General features: G+C 39.2%; 1 protein-coding gene across 1 annotated transcript in view; it reads right to left on the bottom strand.

The window, feature by feature from the left end:
• Positions 1–12372, bottom strand: part of ARMC3 (armadillo repeat containing 3) — a 91695-nt gene that overhangs the window by 33790 nt on the left and 45533 nt on the right. The gene's annotated exons all lie outside the window — the stretch shown is intronic.

A 12372-nucleotide genomic window follows, 5' to 3' on the forward strand; every position in this document is an offset into this window, starting at 1 on the left:
GGTTCACATTTAACCCATCTGCAAAGGCTGGTTACATGATTCAAGGGTGACCTTGGGCAGTACAGAAATCTGTTTAACAGAGCCCACATACAGGGTAATATGTGGAACCCGATGGAACAGATGGTAATATTGGCAATCAGAACCTTGTTTGTTAACAGTGATTACAACCATTCCCACCAGCATGACTTTTCATATGTCTCGGCGAGGTTTGTCACACCAAGAAAGACATACTGGCGGCAGACACGCTGCAAGTGGTCAGGAGAGGTGCTTAGGCAGCGGACGCGGGGGGCACATGTGTGAGCCTTGTCAGCTGCCCGTGAGTCTACACAGGTGCATGGGGATGGGGCGCTGGCTGGGATGATAAACGGGTCTCCTGGTTGTCACAGCCAGATTTGGAATGCTGTGACAGGATTCCTGACTCTCGTTCCAGCCAATTTCTCAACAAAAGTAATGATCCAAGAAGTCGAGTGTGTTCGTTAAATTGATCAATTTCTGACTACATCCAAAACAACCATGACCCTGCGACCAGCCCCGCAGTGGCAGAAGAATGGGATGTTGGCCCCCAACTCTGGCCGAACTCCATGGCTGACAAAAGTAACCAAGAGAATTTTCTCCTTTGAAAGAAATATTATTTAAAAGAAGCTGATCAGTAGTTAAGGGAGAGGATCACAATTAACTGTAGGCAAATGCTTAAAAAGAAGGGTTTTTTAAGTAGCATGTAATTATTAAAGGAAAACCCAGCCAGGAAAACAAATGCATGCAGTTTTACATCCTATTGCAAAATAGGGAGAATGCAAAAAAAAAAAAATTTTTTTTTAAAGTATGTGACCTAATTGTTTATCTCATATTGATGTATCTCAGTGGCATAATTTTGAGACTTTCAGAGTGTGCTCTTCTGCTACGGTTGCTATGACATCATGGTTTCTAAAGAGAGCGTGTCCAGTTGCAAAGAGACTAACTAGTCCGTGCTAACCCAGCACCTCCACAAACAGCATGCAGGTTTTTGTTACCAGTTATGAGGCAGGCAGTCAAAGTCTAGGGAGATCAAATGTAATTTTCTTACAAGTGACATGGAATCCTTATTGACCTATCTGCTCAATCACAATCCTTCAGTTCCATACATGCCACCTTCTGTTTTGAGAGCTGGAATGCCTGCCAATAATTAACTAGCTGCCATCAGGAAAGAACAACCGTCTTCATGTTACATGGCTGACTTGTCTCCTGATAAAACAGGAATAATGGTCAAGGTGTTGGAATACTCATAATAACTGGCTTTTGCAGTTATTGAATGTTTCTATTTAGCCTGGAAATCAGTCTCTTTACGTATCTGCATGTGACAAGTGACGCTATCCCAAAGTAATTAGAGGTACCATTGTTGATTTTCTTCACTAAGGAATAAGGACGCTGCATGCTTTCTTGCGACAGCACATCAAAACCCCTGGCACTTGCCCGGCTGCCTTATTCTCGTCAGTTCTAATGTCCCCTCTTTGGAGAGGCCGTCTTGGACGAGGTTTATGTCATCCTCCCTGACCCCTTTCACAACCTGGTGTCACGCATGCTCCTCTCTAGAACATTGTGCTGCTTTATTTAATTGATACTGTTATCTCTTCTCAAATTACTGTCTTAAAATTACTCCCTATGGTCCGACTCCCTGTGTGAAAAGTAGGTTTCATGACAGCGGTCTGACGGAATCTTCGATGTGCTCCCCACAGTATCCCTGCAGCCTAGAACAGTGCCTAGACATAAAGAACCCCCAAGAAATGGAGAAAGAGTTACAAAAGAAACCTAAACTCTTAACTCCTTTCACCTCTGAGATAAAATGATAAAAGTGGTAAAGAGTGATCTCAACTAGTTCCTAGTGGAAGTTGTGCTCAAGACTCCCTATGATACTGGATAGAGGGTAGTTACTCAGATGCACAAAATATAACAGATAATCTAGGCTGACTTTTCTTTGTTCTGTAGTTAAGAAAGATAACATTTAGAGAGACTAAGACTTGCTCATGAGGCAAGTCAATCAACCAACACAGGATTAAAACCCCGGTGGTCTGATTTTTAGTCTATAACCTTTTTTACAATCATCCCTCTCTGAAGCTTTAAAAAGTATGGTGTTTTTTAGGAAAAAAAAAAAAAATCCAGGGAATGAGAAATGAGGCGGGCCAGTTTGATATGCAGCATAGTGGGAAATTCTTACTAACCAATGGATATATTTTTTTCCCTTTTCCTTATTCTCCTTACAGAAGGAGGGGAAAGGAGAGGAAGGATAATGGAAAGGAAGCTGGGAGGAATGGAGTGGTCCTTATTATTTAGGAAGGAAAGGAGGAAATGAAGATTCACCCCTTCGGAGGGGCCGACTGGAGTTCCAGGAGCACTGGGCAGGCCAGTCTGGAAGAATTCAGAGATCAGGAAAGCAAAGAAAAGCACTTTGGTGAAGATTTGCAGAAGTTCAGACTCAGATACTAAGCAGGAGGCAGAGAGAGAGAAAAGCTGCAGGAGTGGAGACTAGGAGTTTCAACTCCCGCAAACTCCCTATGGTTATGCATAGCAGACTGCCTCGGGGCGTGTCCACCCCACTGCCATGACCCTGGGCAAAGACTGTGCCTCTGTTTCCTCATCTGCAGAGTGGACCTAACAATTATCCCTGCCTCATGGCACTGCTTCGAGGATTTAATAATATATTCCATTTCAAGTACCTAGCTCAAAGCCTGGCCCACACACGCCAGTTCTCACCATCACCACGGTCTACTATATTCAGTGAGCCACAAGGCAGAGATTTTCCTATATCCTATCTTGATTTTTTGGACCATGGAAAAATATCGTATTTCCAAATTTGAATGTGTGTATGAAATTTTCATTTTCAGACAACTTTTCAGCGAAGTGGTCAAATCTCCAACACCTGCAGGGCCAGAGCGGGGACAGTTTCCTCAGGAGTCCCGCCCAAGCCTTTCCTATTTAGGTGCAGCCAGTGAGCGATAGAGGCCATTTCCAGAGAGGAAAAAACAATCACAGAAAATGACTAATATAAAAAGTCAAGGATGAGTAAAAATGGAATTTATGTAGGTTTTAAGTACTGCTTCAAAGTGAGAGTGTGAGAGAAAAAAAATCACACAATAATTTGAAAATTTTCTATGAAAATCAGTAATGTTAGAAATCAAACCTGAGGGGCGTCTTCGTGGCTCAGTCGTTAAGCGTCTGCCTTTGGTCGGGTCATGATCCCGGGGTCCTGGGATCGGGCCCCACGTCAGGCTCCCTGCTCGGTGGGAAGCCTGCTTCTCCTTCTCCCACTCCCCCTGCTTGTGTTCCCTCTCTCACTGTCTCTCTCTCTGTCAAATAAATAAATAAAATCTCAAAAAAAAAAAAAAAAAGAAATCAAACCTGAAAGGGGTACCAGAAACTTTAAGATAAGAATATGCAAATGTCAGTCTCTGCTCTCTGGGTAATAAAAGCAGCATAGACAATTTTCTAATTGAACATTTCATGGGATTCCCACAGCCTCACGAAACTAGAAGCCAATAAATTTTAAACTGTGAAGGTCGATTAGGCAACAACTAACACAAAATGGAGATATGGAAACAACCTGTTTTATTGTAATATCCAGCTTTTCACTCTATATCTTTCTTCAAATCCAGTATGATTTTCCCAACCTACTATAGCCTGTGTTATAACAACATTCTATCAGGCAGAGAAGGAATCAACGTGCTAACAAGTAGAAATGAAAAATATCCATTCAGTAAACTTGGATGGAAATAATACAAGAATAAATTTTAAGTTTACCACAAAGACTCTTACCATTTATTTGATTAACTTCAGAAACCTTTTAAAATAATAAATAAACACTTTAAATTCTTTGCGATATCATCCTTAATACAAAAGTTTAAAACATCCTTATACAAAACTGAATTTCCTAAAAGGTTATGAAACTAACTCAGTTATCTTGTAGGATGCTCAAATTGTGAGCATTCTAATTCAAAGGAGGTAGAATCTTACAACAAAGTGATACTAATAATTTTAAAACAAAATAATCTTTTCTATTATACAAAGTCAAGAGCAAAAAATCAGCTCTAGAGAGACTACAATAACAATGAGATTAACTGATGCTGTCCAAGCATATGCTATTAATCCTATATGGTTATATAGCACAGCAGATATTCAGTCACTGGAACAATGAATGTGTCAAAACATTTTAAAGTGACTGCACCTTAAAAGGGACCAAAGACAAATGTAAGCATCTATTAACACACATTTAGCAGGAGAATATTCTTTCTTCAAAAGCAACACAATGAAATGCTTACGAGATGACAGTATTTTAATAATGTTTTAAAATATTATTTTAGACGCACCAGAGTGTTTCAAATTAAATTATTGTGCCTTTCATTAAAATACAGAGCAATCTTTCCATTGCCTTTTTTGCCCTTCCCCCAACTTCCTTCTTAATGACCACTAGGGGTCAGTATGAAGACACAGTTCCCTTCACTGCAGTGAAAACAGAGCTCTGGAAACATTTTCCTGGCGAAAAACCCTTACGCAACAAAGACAATAACTGTACAGCTTTGGCATTCTGAAGTCCAACCGATACATCAAGTCTATAACATGAGTTTGCATTTTTCATGAGATTGCATTTTAATTTTGTAAATCACAGTGGATTAGTTCTACAGTCGATGTTTCTTTAATAGCAAAGTATTCAAAGTGACAAGATTACTTACTCTAAGTGTATCTGTGTGAACTGGCCAAGAAAATATGCTCTAGAACAGACGGTAAAATTTATTTTCAAAGGGTGAGATTACACAACTCTTGGCCATCTCAAAGCCATACATCCCATCTCTTCCCGTAGAGGAACAGAGATGGAAGTGAAGCTTGTGTTTTGCCAACTTTAGGGGAGACTGTTTTTTTTCTCCTTCAAAGTGACTGTCCTTGTTGGGCACACAATAGCTTTGAGTGCATAATATAGCCAATTCTAAGATATAGCATTAGCCTGTATATTTAAGTCTACAAATTAAAAGAAATACTTGTAAAAATAAATATACAATTATATTACCTTCCCCCAACTCTATTTAATGGGGTCAGAATGGGGGAAAAAAAAAAAAAGCTTTGAGAAGTGCTTTCTATACAATACTAGAGAGATTTAACATTCCAAGAAATGACTTAGGGTCAGGCTCTCCCCTGACAATGCCCAGTGACTGATAGGGAGTTGGGTCATAGTGAACAGACGAAGTCCTGCCTTTTCTTGAAGTGCTGTATAAAGTTCTGGACGTGGCACACCTTTCAAATGGTTTCTCTATACCTTTTATGGCTTTCTTAGGCATGGTACGCCATGAATAATTCTACTATTCAGTCAATGCTTTATTTCTACGTTAGTGAAAAGAAATATTAATACTGATAATACAAAATGACAGGTTATCCATAGATAATACAGAACATTTAAAAGTTCCTAAAGTACTCAAACACACATCCATATGATTTGGGGGCATTGTATCTCTTTCTGGAATCCCTTTGAGGTATACTCCTTACTCATCTCCTCATTTCCTTTGCTGTGGTCCTGACCATAGGTCACACAATAGCAGACTGGTCCCTACAGAAGAGCTTTGTTTCTAGGGGCGCCTGGGTGGCTCAGTCAGTTAAGTGTTGGCTCTCGGATCAGGTCATGGTCCCGGGGTCCTGGGATCGAGCCCCATGTTGGGCTCACTGCTCAGCGGGGAACCTGCTTCCCCCTCTCCTCCCCACTTGTGCTCTCTCTTGCTATCTTTGTCTCTCTCTAAGTAAATGAATAAAAGGAAGAAGAAGAAAGAAGAAGAAGAAGGATAGCTTTGTCTCTGGTATTGTGAAGGCCCGCAGCGGCCCAGCAACCAACTTTTTGTTTAAGTAACCACTATATGTGCTGTCACTTAGAACTCACTTAACTCACTGCTGTTGCGGAAAGCGAAGAAGGGGTATAAGAAATAAAAAATAAAAAACAAAGAAATGGAGATTAGAAGGTCTCTAAGCTTGAGCAAAATCACCCAGTTCTTCATGGAGAGCACACGGAATAAGTATGAAGAATCAAGAGTTAGTATGATCTATGAATAAACAATAGAGACTTGATTATGTATTTTCTACAGCAAAACCACAGTTTGTACTTACTTATCTATGGGTATTAATGGTATTATTAACTTTTTATGTTTTTATTTTATTCATTGTCTTATTTCCTAAAATAACTATCTTTTGAGAGCTATGAAGTCACCAACCATACTATTTTCTAATCTTTTCATAGTTTACTAATAGCCAAAATTTACCTAGTGTTGGCAAGGAAAATGAAAAACATCGAACTCTTTTTATTCTTAGGATAACTCAGAAACTCTAATTCTGATCAGATCCAACAGATGGCAGTGATGTTATAAATTAACAGTTTAAAATACTCCTGTAATATGTAGAATCTGCCCCTCAGAAGAATGTCAACCAAGAATAATTCTCTCGGTATTTGCATAAATAATGTACAGCTTTGATATGAATAATTGGATAGAAGAGTACAAGGTAAATATCACATGAAATTTCGCTGAAATGGTATTTCCTGTATCAAAAATCAACAACTTTCTCCTTTCCAAAAAGTATTGTAAATTGAGAATTGTCAGAAAGATTAGCAGTGAACCAAGAAAGGATAACAGTGTCCAGAGTAACTAAGTGGGTTACATTTTTTTAAAAGATTTATTATTTATTTTTAGGGAGAAAGAGGGCACATGAATGTGAGCCCTGGCGGGGGGTAGGGTGGGAGGTAGAGGGATGGGTAGGAGCAGAGAGAGAGAATCTTCAAGCAGGCTCCCTGCTGAGAGCAGAGCCTGATGCAGGGCTCGATCCCACCACCCTGAGATCATGACCTGAGCCAAAACCAAGATTTGGACGCTTAACTGACAGAGTCACCCAGCCACCCCAATGGGTTACATTTTTATATAAAAATTCATTATTGCTTTTTGGTTTCTATTTTCACTTATTTCTTCCTATGGGGTTGTCTTAGACTTCTCACTTTTTATTTATTCACTTAAAAAATAATTTTACTTTTTTTTCTCCTCTATCACTTTAAATAAGTGAATCTGGTTGGGACACCTGGGTGGCTCAGTTGGTTAAGTGTCTGCCTTTGGCTCAGGTCATGATCCCAGGCTCTTGGGATCCAGTCCCACTTCTGGCTCCTTGCTCAGCGGGGAGCCTGCTTCTCCCTCTGCCTGCTGCTTCCCCTTCTTATGCTTGTTTTCTCTCTCTCTCTCTGACAAATAAATAAATAAAATCTTAAAATAAATGAATGAATCTGGCTGTTCTTGTCATTTTTTCCTACACCTCCAAACTGTTATTTTTATTTGTGTTCGTGGCCTTACCATGTTTTTATCCACTTTAAGTGATCTTTACCCTGCAGATAATAAAGAATGAGAAGTATGACTAGAAAACTCTTAGAGGTGTGTTTCCACTGCTGCTTCTGTGATTCCAATTATGTAAAAATGAACACATAAAACAAGAGAGATGATCGCTTTCTGTTTGAAGTTATGGGCATTGGTTGATGTCAGACAGACCTGTTTTTTCACTGTCCTGTTGCTTTCCATTGTATTTTGGGTTAAGTCCACTTCCCCCAAATGCCTACTCTGCAATGGGCACTATTCTAGATGCTTGGTAGGTATCAGCGAATTAAACAGACAAAGGCACTTCCTTCACGGGTGCTGGTCAGAGGACGGTTGGGGACAGAAAATAAATAACAAACATAATGAGTGAGTTACATAGTATGTTAGAAAATCGTAAGTGCTATGGAAAAGGGGCAGCAGGGAAAGAGGTTTGAGAAAAAGTGTGTGTAGGTGCACCAGTAAACAATGTGGTCATGGTGGGTCTCTTTAAGAAGGTGACATTTGAACAGACTTGAAGGACGAGTGAGCCATGGGCATTCTGGGGTTAGAAGAACATTCCATGCACAGAGACTGGTCCATCCATAAGGCCTGAGGCAAAATACTACTGGAAGTTGTACATATTTCCAGAACAGATTTTGTGAATCTGGCTTATTTGTGAGCAAAGGAATGTGTGTCTGTCAGATTTATTGTTTTTTAAGTACAGTCTCAATTGTCTATAACTCAAATACCTGGAAACTTCATATATCCATAATATACATGAGCACTATCAGAAAGAAAGAAAGAAAAAAGAAGGAAGGAAGGAAGGAAAGAAGGAAGGAAGGAAGGATACAAGGGAGGGAGGGACGAAGGAAGAGAGAACGGAAGGAAGGAAGAAATGGTCTCTGAGGACCAAAACACCACTTAAGAGAAGAGGTCTCAGGCCTTCACTTACGGTTTTATATAAAATTTGATAAAGCTTGGTTACCTGGTATCCAAGCTTTTAACTGACCGAAAGGAAGGCATTTGAAGAGAATTTTGGCAGGATCAGTCCTGCCAATCAGATCTACAGACAGCAGTGAAAATTGATACTGACAGCCTGCCAATAAGGAGTCGACAAAATGCATCAACATCCAAGAGGCGCTGAAGCTAGAAGGTCACACTCAAGAGTGCAGCAAGCATCCACCCTCCCTATAGGGTGCTGATACCACCACCTTGGAGCACACGGTGGCCATCAACTCAAAATGGCAACCATAACCCTCCCCCAAAAGTCTAATAACAGTATGATCAGCTTCAAAAGTTGGAGGGAAGGATTTTAGAGTATTTTAATTCACATGCATTACAAATTTTAAAAAGCTTTGTTGATTATAAAGAATTTTCAAATATACAGAAAACTTGAGCATCCCCAGGAAGCCTCATTCACAGAGAATACCAGTGAGGCAAAATCTTTTGGCACCAATTAAGGTTATATTTATAATTAAAGTTGAAAGGGGGGGGGCGCCTGGGTGGCTCAGTTGGTTAAGCAACTGCCTTTGGCTCAGGTCATGATCCTGGAGTCCCGGGATCGAGTCCCACATCGGGCTCCCTGCTCAGCAGGGAGTCTGCTTCTCCCTCTGACCCTCTTCCCTCTCGTGCTCTCTGGCTCTCATTCTCTCTCTCTCAAATAAATAAATAAAATCTTTAAAAAAAAATAAAGTTGAAAGGGGTATGGGTGGTCTGGCCATTTATTTATCACTGCTACCAAAATTGCTCATCATCTTACCATTCTATTGCATATGAGTGTATTTTCTTTCTTAAGAAAGCAAGATGTGTGAACATCTGAATATAGGTATTTTAGATTATAAATCTGTATAAAATTCTATTTTTAGACTATAAAAATATTTTGTTTTTTAAAAGCATTTATCAATTTTACAAAAAAAGTCACCACAAAGTATATTTTTCCTTCCTCTGGTTGATTTTTTTTCCTTTAACTTTTTTTTTTTTTAAGATTTTATTTCTTTATTTGACAGAGACACAGAGAGAGAACACAAGCAGGGGGAGTGGGAGAGGGAGAAGCAGGCTTCCCGCGGAGTAGGAAGCCCGATGCGGCACTCGATCCCAGGACCCTGGGACCATGACCTGAGCCAAAGGCAGACATTTAACAACTGAGCCACCCAGGCACCCCGTTGTTGTTTTTTTATTTCCTTTAACTTAGAAAATTTTAATTTACCCACAACTTGCCAGGCAAAAATCTGTTGTTACATAAAGGAAATTATATCAGCATTAAATGTAATCATAACACACCAGAGAATATTCATTTCATGAAATGGGCCTCCAACTCTAGAAGGTGCCCTGGCTTTAAGAATTAAAAATCCAGGGCGCCTTGGTGGCTCAGTCGGTTAAGCATCTGCCTTCGGCTGGGGTTATGATCCCGGGGTCCTGGGACTGAGTCCCACATCGGGCTCCCTGCTCCGTGGGAAGCCTGCTTCTCCCTCTCCCACTCCCCCGCTTGTGTTCCCTCTCTCACTCTATCTCTGTCAAATAAATAAATAAAATCTTAAAAAGAAAAAGAATTAGAAATCCATTTTAGGCACATAGGGATATGAATGTCAGAGAAGGGTTGTCTTCTAACAAAATTAGTATTCACAGTTCTTAACTGCAATTTTTTTTTTTTAATTAGGCTAGCAATTATCAGGTACCTCAACAGCTACCCAGTGCACCCGGAAGACATTAGTTCTGGTTTTTTGCCTTCTTTTACCACTTAGGTGTGGCAGAAAAGCAACGTTCTTTCTATCCCCTAGTCTCACCACCCCAGCAGCAGAGCCGTGACTCAGCCCCCCAACCCCTATCCCACAGCGAGGAAAGGTGATCTAAGGCCCCGTTTCTAAAATGTAATGCTAGAAATACTCACCAACGCTGAGTTTAAGCTAATATGTTTTTAAAGATGATCTGAGTAGGAAACACTTCTTATTAAAAATAATCAATCATGGTTGCTGTCTCTTCTGTTGTGGTTCTAATTAATACTCTAAGAGGCTTGCTAGAAGGATAGACAATGTGGCTTATTTGTTTTCATTCCTTTTGATTGACTATAGAATCTTTGTCAACTCCAGTCCTCAGCATTTGGCGCAAACATGTCAAATCTGACTCCATCTCCTCCTCAGAAATATTTATTTTCAATATCTTTTAGCTCAAAAGTCCAAAGTAAAAACTATACAGGCCTCAAAAGACATCCATAAAACCACTTTTATTCATGTCCCATTTCCCATACCAAACACAAATTGAAAAACAAAAAAAATCAGAAAGGACAATATATTATAGATTAAATAACTGCAATTGAAAATTTATAAAAAATAAATTACAAAAATAGAGATGTGTGGCATCATTTAGTGTTAATTGAGCTTTCTATGTTGACAAAATGGAACCTAGAGTCAGATGACAAAATTCTGTGAAATAGATGATTAAATTGCAAGAGAAAATCTGGAGGCAGCCTCTTTTAGAAGCTACTTAACATCCTAATTTTCTATGATTTTATATAAAACTGTGAGATGAACTAAGCCAGGCAAACTCACATCAAATTACGATGTCTATACACTCTGGAGGCCTGTTAAAGTGTTTTAGGTAATATATAAATCTAAATGCACCTGAGATAGAAGTGTTTTAGTGTCACTGATAAGACTTTAGCACCAGCCCAACGATACTGGAACAATCACTAAATATGCTATTTTCAAATTGCTACTTACTATGACTCAATATTCTAGAAATTTGTGTGCTTTCATATAGATGATGATGACCCTGAATTTTGGAAATTACCGTGTCAAAGATTGTAGCTTTTAACGGAACACAATTTTGTTCTGATGCTTATACATTTTGGCTGAATTTGAATCAGGCATTGTTAGATTTTTAGTCATTGCATTAAGGACTTGTAAAATATTTGTGTGGGAGGAGTGAAAGGGAAAGAAAGGGTAAGAAATAGATTAAGTATATGAGGGAGGTGGAGGAAGATTTATTTCAAGTTAAAAAAGTAATTTTAGCCACAATGCCACAAAGGAATAACATACGAAAGTTAATAACTTACGTATTGTGATGGTGGACTTTATGTGTCAACCTGACTGGGCTAAACAATATCCAGGTAGCTGGTAAAACATTATTTTTGAGTGTGTCTGTGAAGGTGTTTCTGGAAGAGTTTAGCATTTGAATCAGTAGACTGAGCAAAGGTTGCTCTCACCAAAGTGGGTGGGCATCATCTAATCCATTGAGGGTCCAAATAGAACAAAGAAAGTGGGAAGGTGAACTTGTTCTCTGCCTAAGCTGAGACATTCATCTTTTCCTGCCCTGAGACACTGGCTCCCCTGGCTCTCAGGCCTTCAAACTCGGACTAAATTATACCACCATCTTTCCTGGTTCCCCAGTTTGCAGATGGCAGATCATGAAACTTCTTGGCCTTCATAATCACATAAGCCAATTCCTATAATAAACCTCCATGTCTATGTATATTATGTCCTATCGGTTCTGTTTCTCTTGAGAATCCTGACTAATAAGCATGCCAAATGAGATATAGGGAGGGAAAATAATTATTTTATTCATGAAAGTTGCCTTCAAGAAATTCTCACTCTTTTATGAGGTGGTCTCCTATAGAGAAAAGAACATAGATTCTGGAGGCCAGCAGACCTGGGTTTAATTTCCAGCTCAGATATTTTAATAAATTTGTATACCCAGGAAAATTAGGTAAATTGCAGAGCCTCGGTTTTCTCATTTGTTAACAGATTATCTAGATAATTAAAATTTATGACAAATACAGATCATGTACCACAGTGTTTGGAATGCAGAGGGCATTCCTTTCTAATCTTTCCTCATAGTATTTACCCATACTATGTTGTTTCAGATTGACTTTTTAAAATGTTTCTAGATTTGCCTAATGTTTATGTCGTTTTAAAATGGATCTTTTAAATTTTTTCTAGATGTATCAAAGGTTTATATAAAGTTGTCTTTACTATTTCCAGCACTCTCCAGTTCTGTTTGTTCTGGAATCTTCCAAACAAGAGGGTTTCTGAGGAATAATCCA

This window comes from Eumetopias jubatus, unplaced genomic scaffold (assembly GCF_037043125.1).
Source record: "Eumetopias jubatus isolate StellerSeaLion01/CBP00866 unplaced genomic scaffold, mEumJub1_p1.0 scaffold_8, whole genome shotgun sequence".
NCBI classification, from domain to species: domain Eukaryota; kingdom Metazoa; phylum Chordata; class Mammalia; order Carnivora; family Otariidae; genus Eumetopias; species Eumetopias jubatus.